Source organism: Simochromis diagramma, unplaced genomic scaffold (assembly GCF_900408965.1).
Source record: "Simochromis diagramma unplaced genomic scaffold, fSimDia1.1 OVJJ01000816.1, whole genome shotgun sequence".
Classification (NCBI taxonomy): domain Eukaryota; kingdom Metazoa; phylum Chordata; class Actinopteri; order Cichliformes; family Cichlidae; genus Simochromis; species Simochromis diagramma.
In genome coordinates this window covers 6,437,836-6,444,053 of record NW_024386908.1, presented here as the reverse complement: position 1 = coordinate 6,444,053, position 6,218 = coordinate 6,437,836, and positions in this window count along the sequence as shown.

Here is a 6,218-nt window from a genome sequence, read left to right as displayed (position 1 = left end):
AATAAGGTTAGAGATCCAGCACGCCATGGTCTTGCAAATCTGCAGCGTCACAGAGCTAGCATGACACTGCAGATTTCTTTATCTCTAATAAAGGATTTGTTATCTTGTCTTTTATGACAACACACATATAACACTGTGCTACAAATGAGATAACTGGTTTGGTTAAATTGTAGGGCAGGCCCTGCTAGTTGGGCATGAAGCCATCTCACATTAAATACATATTATTTTTTTATGCAAAATACTCAAGCGTTTAATATCTATTTCAGAGATGGTATTTCCCTTTCGATGTAAGTGGCCTCCTTGACTCCTACAAATACTTCCTTACTGTACTTAAGTACAAATTTCAGGTATCTATACTTTACTTAAGGTAGTTGTTTTTCCTGACCACTTTTACTCCCTACATGTTTTAACAAATATCTGTGCTTTCTTCTCCTTACATTTTCAAAACAGACTCATTACTTTAGCTTTAATGCATTTGAGGGAAGTTTTGTCATTGCCAGCTTTCAGGCATCAAAGCGATTTGAGACTAAACTGTAACATGAAAGGCAGTCCTGTTCGTGTATTAATCACCAGAGGATCACCAAAGTCAGGGGTTAAAAGTGGGAAGATTTTCTTCCTTTCTTTCTTTCTTCCTTTCTTCCTTTCTTCCTTCTTCCTTCCTTTCTTCCTTTCTTTCTTTCTTCCTTTCTTTCTTTCTTTCTTTCTTCCTTTCTTCCTTCCTTCCTTCCTTCCTTCCTTCCTTCCTTCACACAACACCAGAATGACTGCAGGTGTCTATAAGTTGAGGTACTTCAGGATCTAGCTAGCCTTACTGAAGAGGAGCAAACATAAAGGGAGTGGCTTAAAAAAAGTGGCAGGTAGTTTCAAATGCAAGGTATCTATCAGCCTAACAAACATCAGCAAACACAAACTGTTTGTGGGCAGTTTGTCACACAGTGTGTTGCTAGCTAAAGGTCCAGTTGCTGTATTTCACAGGGGAGAAAAGAAAGAGGGCTAACTTTACTCAGAGATGGAGAAAGATAAGAAAGACATGAGAGAAAGAAGAGAGATTGGATTTAAATGTAAGGACTGTTTAGTGGTATTTGATAAACTGTAAATGTAAAGCTTACATGTAATTCCTCATGTTTTTAAATCAGATATTCGGTCTGTACATTCAACATTATGTTTTTTTCATATTGTGAAATGTGCTGTAAAACAAACCGAGGTAGACTAACTGCTATTTAAAAGCTGCATGAAAATAAACAGGTTAGTGCAGGATAAACAGGTTAATTCGCTGTACTGTGATGGTTCTAAAGTAAAGAACAATGTGTGACTGGTGCCCAGTGACTGTCGTTCATGGTCAGAGTAAGGTTGCATCAAGTGTAGCAGACATTCATATGAACCTCAGCTGATGATGCTTAGATTCATTGACTGAATTGCACCTTCATACCAAATTTATACCATCTAGAAAAAAGGCAGCAGAAACAATGCTTGCTGTCAGTGGAGGATGGAATCAGCAGGACAACTCATGAAATATCTGCTGACATCTGGTTTAATTACGTTGTGTAAATCCACAAAGAGCAGCAGGTCAGCTGATCACAGCCTGTACACTAGTCTGAAAGTCTCCTGAAGTTCTCAATAGAAATTATTGTCAGTTATGATTGTTTTCCCCCTCATTTTTTCCACACTCAGCGATTACAACCAATTTTAGGGTTCCCCCACCTGCTGAATCCCACTTTACTGTACACATTTTCCTGTTTTGAGGCAAAGTCATCCTCTACAATGTAGGCAACAGAAAATAGATATATTTTCCTTTTTTTCCCTTCAGATTCAAGCTGAGTATAATTAAAATTTTAAAAAAGTTAGACTGAACGTTTGTATTCCCATCTATTAATATTATTTTATCATTATGTTAATATAACACAATAATATAACACAAGGTTCATATAGCTTTGCACACAAATAGAAACATCCTCCAAAGAGCTACTTTTTACTTTCTTACTTTGAGTGCATTTCAGAGCTTGTACAGTTTTATTTTTACTTAAGTAAAGAATTTGACTCAGTACTTCAACTTTTACTGGAGTAGTTTTTAACAGTAGTATCTGTACTTCTACATAAGCACAGAATATCTGTAGTTTTGCCAACTCGGCTTGTTCATGGAAATCAAAACCACCTTTTTTGAAATCCGGCAACGGGAGAAAAACCCCCACCAAACTCCGTGCTCCCAGCGTCTGACGAAAAGCCACAGACTGAGCAGCAGGTATATTCTTGCCTCACCGTCCGTCCGTGTTGAGTCAATTCAAGTAGGTACTAATGCAAAGGGTCACTGAGCAGTGACAAAATTTTCTCACAATAATCTTTCTGGTTTAGCAAAACTGTGCACTTACCCTTGTCTGCTGGACGGATGGTATTGCTGTTCTCATTATTAAGCGATGTGAGTGCTTTCTTCTCCTCCTCCTGCATTGCTGTATCATCACCGCAACCTTTGCATTGCTGGGACAGGCCGAAACCTTCATCTGTAGTTGCTCTGCTTCCACATCTGCAATGTTGTTATTTTGAATTGCTGTTTCTGTGACTGTGATCAGTTCCACTAGCGGGATTTGTCTTGGTGTCACAGCAAAGTTCAACCCTTTTGCTTTGCTTGGGTGAGTTGTCTGTCAGATAAAATGTTCACCCACTTGTTCACATCTTCGGTGTGGCCGCTGAGGACACACACATATTTTTCTGGTATTCTTTATGGCATCAATTTCAGCAATGTCCTGAAAACATTCCTCAGAAATTTTGGTCCATATTGACATGATATCATCGCACAATTGCTGCAGATTTGTCTATGCGATTTGTCTTGTTCCACCACATTCAAAAGGTAATCGAGTAGATTTAGATCTGGTGCTTTGGAAAGAAAACCTTGGGCCTAACTTTTATCTCCTTGAAGGAAGTTTGGTGTAAAAGAGAAGTCATAATCAAAATCAGTTTGAAAACAAAAAATTGTGAAAATATATATACATAGATTGTGTCTACATTTTTAACGCAACTGATACAAACATACATATTATCAGGATAATAATGGATTGCATTTATATATACCCTTCCATTGGGGGGGTCTTAGTTTGGTCCCGCCTTCACTGTTGTGATTGGTGTGGGGGTAGGGACAGGCTTAGGGCGTCGGGGGGTTCCCCGGAGGCATCTTCCTTGGGGGGCTCAACCCGGGGTAGCGGTCATGTTCGGTTAGGGGCTCTGTTGGCTCTCAGGTGACTGTTTCCTCGTGGCTGCGTGCAGCGGGGCTAGGGGAGGGTCTGTGCTGACGGACGTGGGTTACTGACCTGGTAGCCTGGCTGCCCCTGGGTGGGTCCGGGATGGGCGTGAGGTTCTGGGGGCGCTCCGTCTCTGGGCTGGGGCCCTGGCCGGGCCTCGGGGGCTTGGGTCCTGGTTGGTGTGTTGCCGGGGTTGTGGGCGGGTGGGTGCATGGGGGCCCAGCCCTGGCGCAGGGTGCCGCCAGTGCGTCGAGCCACCTGGGGGGCTCTTCAACTGGTGGGGGAGATTGTCACATCTTGCAGGAGCTTTCCTCTCTTCAGGAACTCTCTCTGCAGGAGGGGGAGATACAGGAGAGGTGGAGGAAGATCTCAGCCTGGGTGTTTATTGTCTTATGTAGTCTGGAAGATGAGTGGATGGTGGGGTGGGTGCAGTTTTCTCTGTGGTGGGGTTGGGTGGACTGTCCCGGGCTCTGTGGGGCCGGGAGGCGCTGCTGCACTGGGCCCCGGTCTGGATGGGCCTGGGCCCCCTTTCCCTGGCGGGTCGCGGAGTATGGGGGTGCCTACTGGGGTCAGCGGGGGAGCTGGCCCCAGGGAGGGGTCACTTGCCCCTCCCTTCCTTCCCTCCCCATCTCCAGCTGCCTCCCTCTTCCCGCTCCACCACAACCACCCACACATGCAGGGCCTTGGAGTAGGGGTATGTCACCAGGGTGCAGAGGAGGCTAGAGGGTGTGGGGGCAGATCATTACATGAAGGAACCTTTTAAAAAAACAAGCGCGTCCATGCTCACAGGTGTACACACGGGTGCTCACACCCACAAACTACACCCTTTTTGGCTCCTACCTCAAAGCACACTGTGTTCTGTTGATCTTATGTGCTGCACAATAATGTTTAATATTTAGTATTTACTGTCATATTCCCATATATCATTGTGATGTTGTTTATTCTATTACTCTTGTTCTCTTCTGCTTGTTTTCTTTTTTCTTTCTCAGCAGGTGATCGATATATGCATTTTTTTTTCCTGCCCATTCTGTTGGTTTTTGTCTTTTGCCCTTCTCCCCTGTCCCTCTTCTCAGCTGTTTCTCTTTCCCTCTTTCTTTCTCCCCTTCTTTCCTCCAGTCAAGTCTGTCCCGTATTCAGTAAGTGAAAATAAAATAAACAATACAAGGTGAATCAAATGGACCATTATTGCAAGGCTGGGATGGTCAATTTGGTAAAGTAAATCCGTTGGGCATCTTTCTTTGCCTTTAGACAACAATTCTGATGGCAAAAGAGCCAAACGGGACAGGCAAAAAAAAAAAAAAAAAAAAAAAAAAAAAAAAAATTATATATATATATATATATATATATATATACCCTTCCACTATTCATTCACTCTCACACACTGCTGGAGGCAGCTACAGTCGTAGCCACAGCTGCCCTGGAGCAGACTGACAGAAGCGAGGCTGCCATATCGTGCCATCGGCGCTTCTGGCCAACACCACTAGGCGGTAGGTGAAGTGTCTTGCCAAAGGACACAACGACCAGAACAAAGAGCCCAGGGATCGAACCGGTGACCTTCCGGTTACATAACATAGTTATTCTTTTGCAATTCAGCTAAACAGGGTCAAGCACCCATAAGAACAAACTGTTCCTGACAAAGAGGAGGACTGTATATCTATATTAACTCTAATGAGCAGAGAAAAGTTTTTAAAGTTTTTATCATTAACGTTGTGATCTTTGTGAGAACATCTGCATTTAGACATATTTCCATTTTGACATGTCACGTTTAACATATCATTGAATCTGCAGCTGTAGTTTTCAGTGTGTTGCTGAAGTAATATTCACTGCATGATTCAGCATTTTGTTCTGAGAACAGAGTGCTGAATCACATGTTCTCTTTTGCCTTCTGAAGATAACATGCACCAACATCTCAATAAACGCACTTATATTTACAACGTCTTCACCTTGACAGAACAGGCCTTTAGTCAACAAAAAGTTACTGCTTCACTATCCTACTGCTGTAAACCCAACTCAGTCAGAAAAAGAAAATTTTTCTTTTGTGTGTGTTTCCTACTAGTTTATAGTAAGTGAGTTCTGACAGATTTTTGGTCTTGGGAGCATATATTTTGAAAGGCTTTCCTAACCTTGGTTTGCTGAATAAACCCTGCAGCAATCTTCCGCTGAAGCTTTTTAATTAACACAACACTTAAATTTGGCTCAAAGCCTGAGTGCGAAGGTTGCTTTCTCTCCTCCTCCGCGTCCTGTGTTCAAAGATTATTTTTGAGGGGGGGATTAATTCATTCAGACTGACCTAAAATCGCAAGCCGTGCTAATAGAAACTTTATCAAATTGCATAATCTTATCTACAATACTTTGCATTCCTGTGATGGTTGTATACTAACTTTTCACTTTCCTGTAAACTCTTGACACGACTAAGACTGCTTACTGCCTCGATTCTGACAAGTTTACAGCACTGTATATGGTTGTGAACGTTATAGTGACTATACACTAATTGATGTCACAGACATGTTTGGCCATCGCATATTTTTTGTAAACTGTAGAGGAGTCATCTATTGCTGCATCGTTGTAAGAGGTATCAATGGTAAGTGCCAATTAAAAAAAATAATTCATTTTACTTTGTCTGCGGATTTATGTTTACACATATAAGAGGTTACCAATTTAAAGTGAGATGCAGTCAAATGTCAGTTTCAGCAACACAATAATTTTGTTTGCAGCTTTTCAGAATTGTGCTCAGACTGAATGAAGACATTCCTTTCAAATTTTCCACATTATCTGTAACGCGTGGGGGACACTAAAGCGGTCGCGCCAGAATGTCACGCTAAAAAGAAAGATTCTTTAAAATACAAGGGGGAGCAAGCGAGTCGGATACCACGGGCACAGAGAGGAAGCAGGTCTGATCAGAAACAGTTTATTACTAGGCCAGGGAGCACAAATAAAAACACCCTTAAAATGTACGTAATAAAATGTTTGCTCTCTACTAAAAACAAT